The 19,762-nt window shown below is 33.1% G+C and overlaps 1 protein-coding gene and 1 long non-coding RNA gene across 7 annotated transcripts in view; one reads left to right on the top strand and one right to left on the bottom strand.

The window, feature by feature from the left end:
• tshz2 (teashirt zinc finger homeobox 2) overlaps positions 1-19,762 on the top strand; it is a 254,508-nt gene that overhangs the window by 34,911 nt on the left and 199,835 nt on the right. The gene's annotated exons all lie outside the window — the stretch shown is intronic.
• LOC141380554 (uncharacterized) overlaps positions 1-19,762 on the bottom strand; it is an 89,075-nt gene that overhangs the window by 60,320 nt on the left and 8,993 nt on the right. The gene's annotated exons all lie outside the window — the stretch shown is intronic.

The following is a 19,762-nucleotide window of genomic DNA, read 5'->3' as shown; positions in this document are numbered from 1 at the left end:
AGAAAAAAAAAAACCCTCTCATTTGGGACTGGGGTTTCTGGGGCAGAGAGATAAGATTTGACACTTGAGAGGACAAGCCATGAGTGAGATAGAGGTCTCGTTGCAGTACAAGTCAATGTCTGCATCAATCTAACAAGTGTGCTGTGTTCTGCAGTCCCCATGACTGTTTTTAGTCGTATTCCCCGACTTATATTTCACCACAGTCTGGCAGTGCCTGCATACTGTTTTTTTCTTTGTCTGTCATCTTTTCTACTTTTTCGTATCTTTTTAGAAAGAAACCGAAATGCTTGCACACATCCGATTTAAAACCCGCTTTAGGTTTGATCATTTCCAGCTCTTTTTCTTCCCCGCTACAAGCAACACACTCCAATTCCGCATTACTGGATCTATAGTGACAACAGACCACAAAGGATGATGGCCACGCCTAGGCTGATGGGAATTGTAGTTCCCGCTACCTCCCGTTCGCTTTATTCGCCTAAGCAAACTTTTCTCAGAAATATAGTATTATTGAGTCATGCGCCTACGGTAATATTGTAATATATATAATAATATATATTACAAATATATATTACAATAATAATATATATATATAGTTTCCCCAATAGAGATATTTTTTAACACATTTCTAAACATAATAGTTTCTCTAATAACTGATTTATTTTATCTTTGCCATGATAACAATATTTTTTACCATATATTTTCACTTCTATACAGCTTAAAGTGACATTTAAAGGCTTAATAGGTTAATTAGGCGGCAGGTTAGGGTAATTTGGCAAGTTATACGATGGTTTGTTCTGTTCTGTTTGTGGCGCAGTAGGTAGTGCTGTTGTCTCACAGCAAGAAGGTCACTGCATATTTTCTCTTTTTCCGATAATTCTCTGTAAGCCGTAGGGATGGTTGTGTGTGAAAATCCCAGTAGATCAGCAGTTTCTGAAATACTCAGACCAGCCCGTCTGGCACCAACAACCATGCCACGTTTAAAGTCATTTAAATCACCTCTCTCCCACATTCTGATGCTCTGTTTGAACTGCAGCAGATCATCTTGACCATGTCTACATGCCTAAATGCATTAAGTTGCTGCCATTTGATTGGCTGATAAAAAAAAATTGTGTTAATGAGCAGTTGGACAGGTGTACCTAATATACCTAGTATTTACCTTGCCTCACAGCAAGAAGTCGCCTCCAGGTGCTCCGGTTTCCCCCACAGTCTAAAGACATGCGGCACAGGTGAATTGGGTTGGCTAATTTGTCCGTAGTGTATAAGTGTGTGAATGTGTGTGTGGATGTTTCCCAGAGATGGATTGCGGCTGGAAGGGCATCCGCTGCGTAAAAACTTGTTGGATAAGTTGGCGGTTGATTCCGCTGTGGCGACCCCGGATTAATAAAGAGACTAAGCCGACAAGAAAATGAATGAATGACAGTTAAAGTCAGAATTATTAGCCCCCTTTTAATTTTTTTTCTTTTTTAAATATTTTCCAAATGATGTTTAACAGAGCAAATACATTTTCACAGTATGTCTGATAATATTTTTTCTTCTGGAGAAAATCTTATTTGTTTTATTTCAGCTAGAATAAAAGCTGTTTTTTTATAAAAAAAAATAAATAAAATAAAACATTTTAAGGTCAAAATTATTAACCCCTTTAGGCTATATATATATATATTTTTTATCGATAGTCTACTGAACAGACCATCATTATACAATAACAAAACTTGCCTAATTACCCTAACCTGTCTAGTTAACCTAATTAACCTAGTTAAGCCTTTAAATGTCGCTTTAAGCTGTATAGAAGTGTCTTGAAAAATATCTAGTTAAATAGTATGTACTGTCATCATGGCAAAGATAGAATAAAATTAATAAAGTTATTAAAAATGAGTTATTAAAATTATTATGTTTATAAATGTGTTGAAAAAAAATCACTATGTTAAAAAGAAATTGGGGGAAAAAAAGTAAAAAAGGGGCTAATAATTCAGGGGTGATACAAATTCTTAATGATATATATATATATATATATATATATATATATATATATATATATATATATATATATATATATATATATATATGAATTTTGTCTGTATTCTGCAGTATATTCTGCTTGATTTATTTATCTTTGCTGATCTATTTGTTTTGTGCATTTTTTGCTATGGTTGTCATTTTGATGCTAGCGATTCCATCAGGTTTTGTGACTCCACTGAAGCACACATTACAGTTGTAGATAGAGCTCCGACACCCCGCGGATAGAGAAATGAGTGTTTGCGCACACAGGAGTCCATTAGGTAGAGCAGGGCTTGGTAAAAGTTTCCACGGATGTGCAACCGGCGGATTTTTTGCACTTTATTCGCCGTTTGAATTATTTCTCAAGGGAGAGCATAATGGCGGCATAAATCTCTCGGCGTGTGCAATTACGAAGACTGGCAAGGTCTATTCTCTCCCGAGTGATCGTCTGTGAACAATGACATATTACCGGCCGGCCGGCTCCGGTCATTAAGATCTGATACGCGATTTATGGCCAGTCTTTAAACGCGGTATAAAAGAGATTTGAATACAGGCAAAATAGCACAGAGGATTCAGTCCCGGCTGCGCGGTGTAATGAAGTGTGATGGAAAGGAGAGGGGATGAAGGGTTATTTTTAGGCCAGATCAATTTAACAATGAGCGGAATGAGTCAATTGCTCTCCGAACTGTCACTCCACTGTCCGGGTGTCATCATGGCCTGCTTATAATGGTGCAAGGCAACTGTAAGCAGCCCGAGACAAGATGGCGGATCTCGTCACATTGTTTTGACACATGAGATGTCCAATGCAGCACTGTAATTGACGTACCTTTCAAATGGCCTCATGGTTTGACATATTTAAAATAATGTAACAATGAAATAGCCCATTATACGGGAGCTCTGCCTTAACTACCTGTGCTCTAAATAGATGTTGTTAGGGAAGGAATCATTTCAGCCACTCTTAGGAAATATGAATTTTCAGTCGGCGCCGCGGTCGCTGTCAATCTTCATATTGTACACAGGGGCTCATTAGCGACTACAGTAATCATGATGGAATCGTTGCATAAGAGACGAACACAATGTGACTTCTTTACCGCCGTCCACGCCTGTTTAATGACCACTGTTTAAACAGGCTTTATCGCTGCAGTCGCCATTCTCTCCCGAGCTCTGCTTTCTCTACTTTCTGCTCACAAAATGGCTCATAATGGATGTTTATGTTTGCCGTTTCAATCCCTGCTCCATTTTCGGAGGTTGTTTAACCTGCTTAGTCTTAACTGTAGTGTGCGAAACTGAGATTCAATTGATATAAAAACGAATGTGTAGAAAAGGTCTCTCTTTTATGTATATTTTAAAATAGCAATAGACGCTTGTTGCAATGAAAGTAAAGTGGAAAAAATCCAAAATGACCCAAAAATATAGTAAAAATGACCCACATGACTTATATTTACTATATTACGTTTGCTTTCAGCATCTGTTTGGTATTTGGGGGGATATTTATGTCTCAAATGGAGGACGTGAAGTATTTATTAAGAGAATCGCTAGATTGACAGGGGTCGAAAACCAGCATACATTGCAATATAAGCAAATCCAAAGCCTTATCCATATAACAGGTCAAGAGAGGTGGCAAGAATCCGAAATAGCAATCAACAATGACTACGTTTACATCGACATAGGCAGGGGCGGATTGGCCATCTGGCAATTCTGGCAAATGCCAGAAGGGCAGGACCAGTTTTTAAATGTTGACCGGTAATTATAATTTTTTTTTCTTAATATGTATTGTTTTTACATGCAGGCACCTTTTATCTCTTGCAAAATGTGAATATGATGATGATGATGATAATAATAGTAATAATAATAATAACAATAATAATTATTATTATTATTTCTATTAATATTATTATTATTATTATTATTATTATTATTATTACTACTATTATTATTATTATTGTTACTACTACTATTATTATTATTACTATTATCATTATTAATACTACTACTTATATTATTATTATTATTATTATTATTGTTATTATTATTATTATTATTACTTTTATTATTATTATTATTAATAATAATATTAATATTATTAGTATTATTATTTCTATTATTATATTAATATTATTATTATTACTATTATTATTACTATTACTATTACTATTACTATTATTATTATTATTATTATTATTATTATTATTATTGTCTGTGTGGTAATTTGGGCTGGTGTGGCTACAGTGCCAGGACTGAATTTTTTGTCCCAGTCCGCCCCTGGACATAAGTAATCGAATTATTTGCCTTAACCTAAATAATGGAGTTTGCCCTGCAAGCTCGCGTTTTTTAAATAAACTTTTTTGGTGCGTTAATTTTGTCAATACTGTTGTACAAAAAGGTATGATTCGCACTCATCAAGTAATTGCTTTGTACTGTTTTGATTTTTACATTCTTCTGGTGATACAAAAACACAAACGTTTCGGCACAATGCCTTCCATGGTGTGTGACACAATCCTCTCACTCCACCCTTTTGTCCCATAATCAATCTTAATGCGCCATTGGTGCATAATGACGGCCACTCGATGATTAAAAACAATCTCATTTTCATTTCATTATTCCATAATTAGCCACATAAGGATTTTTTACCTTCATATTTAAAATATTATTTCACAAAAAAATAAAAAATAGCATATCAATTATCGTCATTTGCAAATGTGTACATCAATACAATGAAAATCTGACAGTCCAAAACAAAAAAAAAATACATTTGACGGCCACTCAATGATTAAAGACAATCTTACCTTCACCTCAACACACATAACTAACCACACAAGAAATATTTACCTTCACCTTCAATGTATCACCCCAAGAATGTAAAAATAAAAACAATACGAAGCAATTACTTGATGAGTGTGAATCATTACTTTTTTAAACCTTAATCTAAATTGACATCGTTTAAAAATATATATTATACAAAAATTGCAAAATATAATTTAAAGCAAAAATCTAAAAATTTGTAGAGATTACCAGAGTTGGGCAGGCTACTTGAAAAATGTAGTGAGCTAAGCTATTAGCTACTCTACTTAAAATGTAGTTTAACTACACCATGATCTACCAAGAGTAGCTCGGCTACAGTACATCTGAGCAATTTTCATTTTTAAATAGAAACAACTTAATCCAAATCAATCATATATTAGTGATCAATAAAACTGTCAATGAAACATATGAGGCATAATAATTCAGTTAAATTATTTACTGCAATTAACATGCTGTACCAAACAAAACAAACTACAGTACAGTGTATAACAGCAACAACAAAAAAATCTAATAAAACCAGGTGTTACACATGTAAAATACTATAGTCATTTCTACAAAAGAGAAATATTTAGAAATAAGCATTATATATATTGTTTGTGTGTATGTTTGTGTGTGTGTGTGTGTGTGTGTGTGCGTGCGTGCGTGTGTGAGTGCGTGCCTGTTCAATGACCAAATAAAACTTGTTTAAAAAAAAAATAAAAAATTATATATATATATATATATATATATATATATATATATATATATATATATATATATGTATATGTATATATATATGAGTATATGTGATGTTAAGTCCCATTTAATGACACATTTACAAATTATTAACTTTTCTAAATGAGAAAAAAATACTAATCTATCAATGGGGTTTCACTGTATTTAAAGTAACCTTCTTAATTCACCATGATTTTGAACTTTCTCTAATAATTTCCTTCTCATTCTTCTCATATCTAAAAAACAAATTCTCCTGGAACAAATTCTCTTGGAAAACAACACAAAAACACCAAGGAATTAAGCCTTCTTTTTTTCAGTGAGCCTTTAAGGAAAAGAGCAGCTCAAACATTCAATCCAATATCTACTTTATCTGCTGGTCATTTCATTAAATTGTGTGTAAAAAAATCTTCCTTTTAAGAAACGTGTCTTATTCCCCCACTGATATGCTAATTCCAAAAAGCCTTTTGTAATCTGCGAAGGCCATTAAAACTTCTCATGTCTGAAGTGCACCAATGAGAGCGAGTTTCAGCGTCAGATGTGTTCATTCATTGGCTCCTCACATTATTACCGGCCCTTTAACTGACTGTTGATGATGAGCTGCGGCTGCAGGTTTAATGAGCTCATTCTCTCTATTAGTATAGTTCCAATTAGTCGCTCTTTTCATACGGGGACGTGATCACAGCGAGTGCGCCATTGTTTTGTATTCAGTGGCTTGGGTTGTTTCAATCTTGTTGGTGGACAGGAACATTACACCTTGTTCTGCGTACTGGAGGATACGAGTTCATTAATACACACAGCGTTCTTTAATTCACTGACTTCACACATAATATGATGAATGTGACAGAGTGGTCCAATTCAGTCCACAGCACTGCAAATGTTAATGCAGGATGGAAATATGCTCTCATTTGTCTGTAAATATTATTTATTATTCAAACAAATAAAAAAACAAGTCCCTTAATTAAAAAAAAAAAAAAAAAAATATATATATATATATATATATATATATATATATATATATATATATATATATATATATATATATATATATTAGTGCTGTCAAAATTTGTGCGTTAAAACATGCGATTAATTTTAAATATTTATCCCGTTAAAAAAATTAACGAAATAACGCAGTTGCAGGTTTTTTTACTTCATGTTGTGGTCGACGTGTGTTTAACATGCAAGAAATGTGTATAAGACCAAGAAAGCACTTTTTGAAGGCAAGTTTCAGTATAAAACAATTAATGTCGCATCACCAGGCTCTCCAGAGTTTCATGCAATTTCAGGTGTTTCATTTTTAACTTTCGATTTCCATTTTAATAGAATTTGATACCGCATGGCGAACGGAAAGAAAAACCTCCGCATTTTGTGACTCGGTGGTCCTTTAAGGTAATCAAAAATCGCTGCTTACATGGTAGATTAGATAGATAGATAGAAGAGTATTATCTTAATCATATTACAATCGGAGTATTGGTGTCCATGTAAATGTACTCGGAAAGTGTCAGATGAAGTTGCGAACTGTCAAAGACAGCACATTCCTCTGCCTTTCAGCAAGAGCCCTCCAATGTTTCATTAAGTTTGATGTGTCTCCTTTAAAAATGCAATGAAAGTGTATGCTTCGCTTTGTTGCGTCAGAATCCTTGTGAAATACAGCCATACATTAGTACGCTTAGTTTAATGCGTGTTGAATCCTAAGGAAGTCGCACTGGCTGCCCATTGCGCGTGTTGTGTGTGTGTGTGTGTGCGCGTGTGTGTGTGTGTGTGTGTGTGTGTGTGTATGTGTGTGTGTGTGTGTGTGTGTGTGTGTGTGCGTGCGTGTGTGCGTGTGTGTGTGTGTGTGTGTGTGTGTGTGTGTATGTGTGTGTGTGTGTGTGTGTGTGTGTGTGTGTGTGTGTGTGTGTGTGTGTGTGTCAATCCCATGCACAGAGCACAGACACTTACAGGGGCAGGTGCTCAACAAGATCGCAAAGTGAAGAGCAAGTGCCTCCAGAGAGGGGCACCTCAGCCACCGGGCCACCCCCCCGTGCACAGCCCTGGTCTGTGTGTGTGCGTGTCTTAGCGACAAACCTGCCTAAACGTTGTTGTCCGTAGCCACTTAATCAAAAAGTTACGAATTGCCGTGAACTTGCGTTGCACTCTCAGCTCACATCATTCAAAAGAAAAGGTCCACATTGTCCCCCAATAATGTCAACCGACTGGACTGTTTTAGCAACTGCGTAAAGGAGGACAAAGCCAAATTGTTTCTACTTTATAATTAATGTTCTCTGCTCACAGCAATACAACTTTACAATGAGTACAATTGTTTGTTTTCAATACTTTATTATTATTATTATTATAGTTTTCCATTTTCCATATCTGCAATGCCTGTATTTTGGAATTTTTTTTGTTTTGTTTTGTTTTGTTTTTTTGCAGTAATGCAGTGGAAATATTTTTTTGTTTATTGGTATTGATTGTTTTAAAATTCAAATGGCATTAACATACCTGTGTTTTGATTTCTGTAAATATGGCTGTCAAGCCAGGATCTTGATGGTTTATTGTGGGTTTGTTATTTACTGTGTTACAAGTTTAAAAAAAAATCTAATATAATATATTTTTAATTTAAATAGTTTTTGTCTCTAACACTTTTTATTTTCAAGTGTTTTATTTTTGCTCAGTAACCAAATAATACTGTACAAAATAATATTAAAAACAAACAATAGTCTATTTGTGGCTCACAATCCGCAGCTTCGTTTATTATGGTTGGAGCCGCTACTTCTTTGAGGAGTTTTTAGCCGAATCCCGCAAAGAACTAGGAGAGATTCTGGAAGCTGTCCTTTTTCAAATGCTAGCTATATATTTTTAAAAATAATTCTCTGGAACATTATTAAAATTAAACTGTAAGCACTTCTTCATTTGTGTCGTGTTCTAAATACAGAAACAGACGAAGCTTTGTGAATATAGCAGTATTTGAAAGGCATTTTAGCTTTCTTTGCTGTAACATTACAGTGCCTCTGGTCATGCCCCTTCACTGCGCGAGGTATATCCGTATGATGGATGCGTATAACCTGAAGAGTTTATGACTTAATTAACCTGGATGTATTTTTTGTAGTCCCAAAAACTTCATACGCTGTGGGCTATGCTAAGCTAACTCTGTAAAGCCTACTGTATGTCACCCTTTGCATTGAACTTTAGGCGTCTTACATTCAGAGATGTTGTTTATGTTCACACATCTACATTACACATCAGCTAAAGTTTAAAATATGATATCGTAGTGGACCACCCCTATAATGACATGCACAGATGAATTGTTCACCACAAAACTAGCAATGTGAGCTAACAAAATCGTGTGGTTAGGTTTGATTTCATGTGTACTTCAAAGCTTGTGAAAGAGTTAGCAGCACCACTACTGATGGCACTAACTAAAAGCACCAGTCTCAGTTTCATAAATACCTCGCATGTCTCTCCAAGCATTGTCTGGATATCATCAAAAGTTTGTTGCCACGCTGCCATAACTTCTTTGAGCCCTCAACTCGCGTCTCCACAGCCATTACAACAATTCTGGCCGATGCCACTCGAGTTATTTCTGATCAAAACGGCAGCTAGAGAGAAATCAGTCATTAGCAGAGCTAGCGCGTTTGGACAGTTTGCAGCTCCGCGTCTCGACAGGCCAGAGCTGCAGAAAACATTCATTCATTCTCACCGTCTGCAATCTGGCCTGCGTGCGGAGATTAAACGCTTTAACTTCAGTTTAGTCACACAGTTCCCAGTCGTTCTCAAGAGGAATGACTAAAGGCAAGAGCATGGTTGGTTGATGTTAAAATACACTGCAACAAATCAATCTGTTCACTATGGCATCAAAATATGCTTTTATTTTCATTTAACTTAACGTAGTTGTAAGTCTAATATAGTGTGAGTTAAAATGACTTTCCAGTTCTGCTTTCATTTGTCTTACTCTGCGAAAAGTGATTAGTTAACTTTATTTAAAGTGAGTAAACCCATTGCTTTTAAAGCAATTAGTTCCCTTTACTTTTAAAAATGCGTGAACAAGTTGCTTTTAAAGCAAATAGTTGACTTTACTTAAGAAGTGAGTGAACCTGCAATGGAACCTGCAATGGGTTTAAAACGCTTCGTTGACTCAAAGAAAAGTGCACAAACCCATTGCTTTTGAAGTGGTTAGTTGAATTTACTTAAGTTGGGTAACACTTTAGAATAGCTATCCTTTATAACTAGTTAATAAATCATTAATAAACTGTTAGTTAATGAGTTATAAATGACTTGTTAAATAAAAGTTAATAGATTGTTAATTATTTATAACTGTGCCTTATATATATCCAATAGATAACTTACAAGCTGTTAGTTAACAAGTTATAAATGACTTGTTTACTCTATTTTAATGATTTTTAACTACACCTAATAAATTAGAAATAGATCATGAACAAGCTGTTAGTAAATTACTTACTAAAGACTTGTTAAGTATCAATTAAGAGTTTATATATGTCATTGGGACATTATTCTAAATTTGCAACTATTCTGTATTTATAAACTCTTAGTAAAAGTGGAATAGTTGCAACTTTAGAATAACGTCCCGATAACATACTTAAGCTTATAATTAACACTTAACTGCCATATTAACTCACACTTTACAGATCAGTTGTTCAAAGTTAGTTTACCATCTTAAGAAGGTGAGTAAACCTATTACTTTTAAAATGATTAATTGACTACCTCTTGCTTTTTAAGTGATTTGTTTAATATTATTTTAAATAATTAAGTATGTTTTTTAAGTAATACTTAATTATTAAGTATGAAGTAATATTAAGATGTGCATAATTATAAAAAATTAAGTCAACTTAACAGTTCCAGAGCTTACTCTCTTTTTTAAGTAAAATAACTAATTGCTCTTAGCTGTGTAAAACACGTGACAAAAATAAGGATTTATTTTCGTTTACTATGATTCTGCTAATAATATGACATATGCAATAATTTGCTGCAACATAATACTATTATTTATGGTATGTTTTTTATTTGTTTATTGCAATGTTGCCAATTAAATAAGAAATAATTAGGAATTTTTATGATTAGTAGTGATGTTTAACAGTAAGTATAAAATTTTAAACTCAAATTAATTTTCAGATTTATGAGTTTAATAATGATGGTATTTAAAATATGCCAGAAATGTGACAAATGTATGCTTTGCATATCTTAATAGGGCTGATAATACATTTACCATACATAAAGATTATTATTATTATTATTATTATTATTATTATTATTATTATTATTATTGTTGTTGTTGTTGTTGTTGTTGTTGTTAATATTGTTATTATTATTATTATTATTATTTGAGTGCAAAGTTATTTTTGGTAATTGCACTTTATTAACTGTAACATTATTAATTATATATATATATATATATATATATATATATATATATATATATATATATATATATATATATATATATATATATATATATATATATATATACATATATATATATATATATATATATATATATATATACATATATACGAGCAATAACACACGAGTAGCAGTGTGATATCGCTGTATATCGGCACTGGTGGGAGACGTGCGTTGTGCCCCCACCTGTGCCGATATACAGACATATTGCACTGCTACGAGTGTGATATTGCATTTATACAACAGTTTGACGACATAATTGTGAATATAAAAACAAAATCAAATATGGAGAGTCTCAAAAACCCTTTTGTATGAGGAACTACTTTCTTCCGCGTTGGATTCAAATCATGAGCTGACAGTTAAACAGCAGAGCAAGCATCTTTTAAACTTTAGATCTGTAGTGTCTGTTTTTTGCTGGCTGTATGTGGGCTGAGTAATACTTTAAGGTCAAAGAGGCTTTACAGATGCTGATACCACTTAAGTATATCACCGCTATCAGCCAATCAGATTCGAGAACCAGACAGAACTGTTGTTTGTGTGTGTGTATATATATATATATATATATATATATATATATATATATATATATATATATATATATATATATATATATATATATATATATTATTATATTATAGGCTATACTGTTTTATGAAAATAATACTTTTGATTATCACATTTGCCACACTTTATCATCTTTAACACATTACACTATTGTATGAATATCACAAATTGTTTGCATTTCAATTGTCAGATTCCAAAAATCATTTACTTACCATTATACACTGATTTCAGCTGTAACCTAAAATCTGTTTTAAACCTTTCTGCCTGTGTTATTCCTCATCACTTGAGCGCAGTCTGTACGCACAGGGCTTGATTTTACAGTAGAGCGTTTTACTCGCAGACAGATCAAAATGAGCTGCAGGAGACGTGCCAGAATAAAACTCTGTCAGCCGGGGGTTCAGAAAGACGACCCTTCGCCCCGAATCCAAGCAAAACAAAGACAGACAGTCATATAAGCGCAAAAGAAAAAACATCAGGAAATCTACACAGGATTTCGACTCATCCTACAAATCGCTGACAGGGGGAGAGAGAGCGAGGATAAAAAGGATAATCTGTGAGAAAACCCTTAAAAGAATCAATTTGGCAAGGTGTCTGGGAATTTGACTTTCTCCAGCGCCGCGATTCGGGCTGATGACTGTCTTTCTGTCTCGCTGACAGGCAAACCACGGCCAAATTGACAGTTCTTTAAAGCGCCTGACAGAAAGCGGCATTAATTAAGTCATTGCCGGACTTTAATTGTGTTTAGGAATAGGGAAGGGGAGAAAAAAAAAATCTAATATGAGAAAAGGTTACCAAGTCCTCTCTGGTGTCAGATTTTCCACTTTCCATGAATATTAATGCGTCTAATGAAGACAATCTCAAGCTCATCTCCCCATTGTTCCATATTCAGGTGCCAGGCTTCAGGAGGATGTGATTTGTTGTTAAAGAACAAATATGTCAGAAAGAGACGACTGCCACGCTTTTATCAGCCGTTTATAAAAATGCCTCCTCGGCGTGACAGAAAATCAGAGCGTTTCAGGTGCGTTTTATTTTTAAAAAGCAGAGTCGGATGGCGTATATGATGTACAGGCTTTGCCACGCCAAATGATCTTCCTATTCATTTGAAAATGGCAAGCAGGCAATCAGCGCGGGCTGCTAATTTTATCATATCCATTGGAGAACAATTAGACAGGAGGCCACGCAAATGGCATCTATTATGGGTCATTGAATTCTCTTGTTGCGGTCTCATGGGCGGCCGCGGGAAGAAAAAAAATGAATAAAAAATCTTTCAAATGAAACAAAACAAGTCTATTAGGATTCTGACAGAGAGCTGATCTCCATCAGCGGTCAAAGTCAGGTCTGAATCTAGAACTTTAGGTCAAGAAAATCTTTTCAATTTAACAACTGGCTAGTTTAAGAAAACTGCAGACTCTGTGACTCTGAAAAACACGGTGAACTAAACTGAAATCTATCTTATCTAATCTATCTGTCTGTCTGTCTGTCTGTTTTTGCATGTTTTCTGTTTAATTTGCACGACCAGCCTTGACAGTATATAATTTCAACATACTAAACATTTCAAGCAAATAATATTTTTTGTGGAACATTACAACATTTTAAAAGATTTGTTAAGATTTTAATATTCTTAAATCCTTAATATTATTTTAATAGAAAGGTCAAAATGAACTTAACATATTTAGAATTATACTTATAAATGCTTTTTTTAATTGATTAATGTAACTGTACATTTAGTGTTTCATATATATGGTATATATATATGTACAGTTAAAGTCAGAATTATTAGCCCCCCTTTGATTTTTTTTTTTCCCCATTTTGAATATTTCCCAAATGATGTTTAACAGAGCAAGGACATTTTCACAGTATGTCTGGTAATATTTTTTCTTCTGGAAATAGTCTTATTTGTTTTACTTTGGCTAGAATAATTTTTTTTTCATTTTTTTAAAAGCCATTTTAAGGTCAAAATTATTAGACCCTTTAAGCTATATTTATTTTCGATAGTCTACTGAACAAACCATTGTTATACAATAAATTGCCTAATTACCCTAACCTGCCTAGTTGACCTAATTAACCAAGTTAAGCCTTTAAATGTCACTTTAAGCTGTATAGAAGTGTCTTATAAATATCTAGTAAAATAATATGTACTGTCATCATCCAAGCAAAGATTAAAGATATCAGCTATTAGAAATAAAATATTAAAACTATTATGTTTAGAAATGTGTTGAAAAAAATCTCTATATATACATACATATATATATATATATATATATATATATATATATATATATATATATATATATATATATATATAAATAAATATGCACACCTGTCCAACTACTTTTTAACGCAAATTTCTAATCAGCCAATCACATGGCAGCAATTCAATGCATTTAGCCATGTAGACATGATCAAGACGATCTGCTGCAGTTCAAACCGAGCATCAGAATGGGGAAGAAAGGTGATTTAAGTGACTTTGAATGTGGTATGGTTGTCATTGCCAGGCAGGCTGGTCTGAGTATTTCAGAAACTGCTGATCTACTGGGATTTTCATGCACAACCATCTCTAGGGTTTTCAGAGAATAGTTTGAAAAAGAGATACTATTCAGTAAGCAACTAAGGATGCAAATGTCTTGTTGATGCCAGAGGTCAGAGGAGAATGGCCAGACTGGTTGGAGCTGATAGCAAGGCAACAGCAACTGAAATAACTACTCGTTACAACCGAGGTATGCAGAAGAGCAAATCTGACTGCACAACATGTCCAGCCTTGAGGCGGATAGGCTACAGCAGCAGAAGACCACACCGGGTGTCAGTACTGTCAGCTAAGAACCTGAAACTGAGGCTACAATTCACACAGGCTCACCAAAACTGGACAATAGAAGATTGGAAAAACGTTGCCTGGTCTGATGAGTCTCGATTTCTGCTGCGACAGTCGGATAGTCAGAATTTGTTGTCAACAACATGAAGGCATGGATCCATCTTGCCTTGTATCAACAGTTCAGACTGGTGGTGGTGGTGTAATGGTGTGGGGGATATTTTCTTGGCCCCCCTTTAGCCCATTAGTGCCAATTGAGCATCATGTCAACTCACAACCCACCTGAGTATTGTTACTGACCATGTCCATCCCTTAATGACCACAGTGTACCCATCTTCTGATGGCTACTTCCAGTAGGATAATGCGCCATGTCATAATGCGTGAACCATCTCAGATTGTTTTCATGTACACGCCAATGAGTTCACTGTACTCAAATGGCCTCCACAGTCACCAGAACTCAATACAATAGAGCACATTTAGGATTTGCTGGAACGGGAGATTCACGTCATGGATGTGCAGCCGACAAATCTGATGTCAATATGGACCAAAATCTCTAAGGAATATTTCCAGTAGCTTGTTGAATCTATGCCACTAAGGATTAAGGCAGTTTTGAAGGCAAAAGGGGGTCCAACCTGGTACTAGTAGGTGTACCCAATAAAGTGGCCAGTGAGTGTATATATATATATATATATATATATATATATATATATATATATATATATATATATATATATATATATATATATATATATATATATATATATATATATATATATATATATATATGATGCAAAATAGATTTACAGGGCACAGAAATCTTTAAATGTTTTTAAAATGTTAAATTGATCTGATATTTATGTAGTTGATATGTTGCTTATTTAAGTAAAAAAAATATATAATAAATATATATAAATATCCAGAAATGGTTTTATATGCTAATTTAGAACAAGAGATTAGATTACCCCTAAAATGAGAAGCACAGCTTTCTGTTTATATTGGATATTAAAGCACAGGGAATAATTAAAAGAAACAGATGAGTTTCATAAAGTTTATTATCATTCTTTCACTCCATAGAAATGCCCTCCAGAAACTTGCGTTCTGTGAATAAACGTCGCCTCGTGGTTCCATCCCAAAGAGGGAAGAAATCACTTTCCCGAACGCTCACGCTCAATCTGCCCAGTTGGTGGAATGAACTCCCTAACTGCATCAGAACGGCAGAGTCACTCGCTACTTTCAAGAAACGACTAAAAACTCAACTATTTAGTCTCCACTTTCCTTCCTAATCTGCAATTGCCTCTCTGGATATCACACTAACTGTACCCGAAAAAAAAAAAAAAAGTACTAATACTTTCCTTCTTAGACTTTACAGACCTGAAACTTGCCTACAGCACTTATTCATTGTTGCTCTTATAGTTGTGTAAGTTGCTTCCTTGTCCTCATTTGTAAGTCGCTTTGGATAAAAGCGTCAGCTAAATGACTAAATGTAAATGTAAATGTAAATCACAGTTGGAGCTGAGTGATATGACACTATGCATAAACCTGCATTGAACACTTATATTCAGCAGTCTACATGTGTTTACTGCCACATTATAAACATACGTGACAAACTGCACAATATACATGTTAAACTAACAAAACATTAATGATATTATGCCTATTTGGGATAGCGCTGAGTTAATTAATAATCAGTATATCCCGTGTTGTGTGTTATAATGAACAGATGGGACACAAGGCTGCATTCCTGCCTTTCCCATTTTCAAAATAAGAGTCCCAAATCCACAGTATACAAGCTTAGATGCATTTTAAAATAAAGGAAAAAAGTGATCATTGTTTTAATCTTTCTAAACCTTGTGGCCATTCAAACAAAGCCTGGGTCTTGCATAATTATCCAGTATTGATCATCAGAGTCTGTGCTTTATTCTGATTAGTTTTTTCACTGAGATTTTACACTCGCATGATTTACCTGAGAACGAGGACACAGTGGTGTTGGAGGCTCACATCATATCATTTCCATGTACTGAACTCCTATTATTCAGCTATACGTATAGGTAAGTCCATATTGTTTTATTCTATGACACCTTTAACCAGTCAGATGTCACATGGGCGGGACTAGACACCAAACAAAAAGAGTCATTATGATACAACTTGCTGCAACTTTTGCCGAAGTCGAATCTTAAACACTCGTTTTGAGCACTCGCTAATGATTGTAAATGCGCCGTGCGGTGGCTGTTAATAAACAAGCAGCAGCGGCAAACTGAAAGAGACGGCACTGATTTAGCAGTTGCTGTCGCTGACCACCTTAACAGATTGCAGAGGGGATTTTGAGAGGGTCTGGGTGCTCTTGGCAGCCTCCTCGCCTTAATGTTACCCACAAATCACTGCGGCTTTCTGTGCATGCCTGTCCTGGACAACCTGCAAACGATAAATCTGAGCAAATTAACCATGACCTCCAGTCCTGCATAATGAAACCCCAGTTTTAGAGGCGTTTTAATGCAGCATCTCAGCATCTTCGCGTTTTCAATTACTGATCACTTGCGTGGTTGTTTACCAAATCTGTAACAGATCGGGTAACATTCTTTGTTCTGCACTTTTAGTGTGTGTGTGTGTGTGTGTGTGTGTGTGTGTGTGTGTGTGTGTGTGTGTGTGTGTGTGTGTGTGTGTGTGTGTGTGTTTTAAGTAGGAACTGTTAGACAGATTTGATGTTTAATATCAATGATTTGGATCTACAAAATACAGAGGAGGAAAATAGGTTAAAATAGTAACACTTAGTCTTTTTTAATCTTTAAATGTCACTTTAAAATCCACTTTAAAAGTGAGATATCATCAGGAGCCATGAAAATTTTTTAGTTGCTTGTATAATCTCAATATTTTTAGTCTCAAAGTGCCAAAAATCATTGACTTACATTTTTAGTCACAAATGTTGGTTACACTTTAGAATAATGACCCATTAATTAATGATATTTAATGTATTTACTAACATTTAGTCTGAATAATCTTGTAAATCATTAATCATAGTTCAACATTTGCTAATCCTAATTATTATAAAATTATATTGAGTTAACATAAACTAACATTATTTAACTAGCATAACATTAACAAACAATAATACTTACATTAATAAATGCCATAAATGTATTAAATACCAAATTATTACAATTATTAAAACATGATTAGTTAACATCATCTATCAATATTTACCTTAACATTAACTAACATTAACAAACAATTATAAATAAATACATCAATGAATGTATCAAATATCATAACAAATTAATAAAAGCATTAAATTGTAATGAGTTACAATGAACTAATCTTACTCAACTTAAGTAACATTAACAAGCATTAATAAATAGATTAATAAATACCATAATAAATGTATTATATATACACCATAACAACTTTATTCATTCATTCATTTTCTTGTCAGCTTAGTCCCTTTATTAATCCAGGGTCGCCACAACGGAATGAACCGCCAACTTATCCAGCAAGTTTTTATGCAGCGGATGCCCTTCCAGCCGCAACCCATCTCTGGGAAACATCCACACACATTCACACACACACTCATACACTACGGTCAATTCAGCCTACCCAATTCACCTGTACTGCATGTCTTTGGACTGTGGGGGAAACCGGAGCACCCGGAGGAAACCCACGCGAAGGCAGGGAGAACATGCAAACTCCACACAGACACGCTAACTGAGCCGAGGTTCGAACCAGCGACCCAGCGACCTTCTTGCTGTGAGGCGACAGCACTACCTACTGCACCACTACCTCGCCCATCCATAACAACTTAATAAAATTATTAAAATATTATATTGAGTTAACATGAACTAGCATAATTTAGCTTAAATAACATTAACTAACATTAATAGACATTAATTGATACCATAATAAATGTATTTATTAATCATTTAACTTAAATAACATTAACAAACATTAATAATTACATTAATAAGTACCATAATAAATGTATTAAATAACATAGCAACTTATTACAATTATTAAAAAATGATAAGATAACATGAACTATCATTATTAACTTAAATAACATTAACAAACAAATATAAATACATTAATAAACACCATAATAAATGTAATAAATATCATAACAAATTATTAAAAATATATAATGACTTACCATGTACTAACAATAACTGATATTAATAGATACCATAATAAATGGATTAAATACCATAGCAAATTATTACTGTTGTTAAAAATATGATGAGTTGACATGAACTATTGTTATTTAACTTAAATAACATTAACTAACTTCAACAATTATAAATACATAAATAAATGTATTAAATACCATAACAAATTATTACAATTATTACAAAATTATGAGTTACCATGAACTAACGTTATTCTACTTAACTAACATTAACAAACAATAAATAGATTAATAAATACCATAATAAATGTATTACATGCCACAACAAATTATTACAATTATTTAAAAATTATGAGCTACCATGAACTAATGTTATTTAACTTAGCATTAACTCACATTAACATACATTAATAAATACCATCATAAATGTATTAAATACCACAACAAGTTATTACAATAATTAAAATATTATAATGAGTTAACGTGAACTAACATAATTTAACTTAAACAACATTATCAAGCATTAATAGGCCTTAATAGATACCATAATAAATGTATTTATTAATCATTTAACTTAAATAACATTAACTAACATTAAAAATATTAATAAATACACTAATAAATACCATAATATATGTATTAAATACCACAACAAATTATTACAATTATTTAAAAATTATAATAAGTTGCCATGAACTATTGTTATTTAACATAGCACCAACTCACATTAAGATACATTAATAAATACCATCATAAATGTATTAAATACCACAACAAGTTATTACAATAATTAAAATATTATAATGAGTTAACGTGAACTAACATAATTTAACTTAAACAACATTATCAAGCATTAATAGGCCTTAATAGATACCATAATAAATGTATTTATTAATCATTTAACTTAAATAACATTAACTAACATTAAAAAATATTAATAAATACACTAATAAACACCATAATATATGTATTAAATACCACAACAAATTATTACAATTATTTAAAAATTATAATGAGTTGCCATGAACTAATGTTATTTAACATAGCACCAACTCACATTAAGATACATTAATAAATACCATCATAAATGCATTAAATACCACAACAAATTATTTTAATAATTAAAATAATGTAATTAGTTAACATGAACTAACATAATTTAACTTAAACAACATTAACAAGCATTAATAGATACCATAATAAATGTATTTATTAATAATTGAACTTAAATAACATTAACTAACATTATCAAACATTAATAAATACACTAATAAATACCATAATATATGTGTTAAATACCACAACAAAATTATTACAATTATTAAAATATTATGATGAGTTAACATGAACTAATGTTATTTAACCTAAATAAC

The sequence above is a fragment of the Danio rerio genome, chromosome 23, assembly GCF_049306965.1.
Source record: "Danio rerio strain Tuebingen ecotype United States chromosome 23, GRCz12tu, whole genome shotgun sequence".
Classification (NCBI taxonomy): Eukaryota; Metazoa; Chordata; class Actinopteri; order Cypriniformes; family Danionidae; genus Danio; species Danio rerio.
This window is presented reverse-complemented; position numbering and strand designations above follow the sequence as displayed.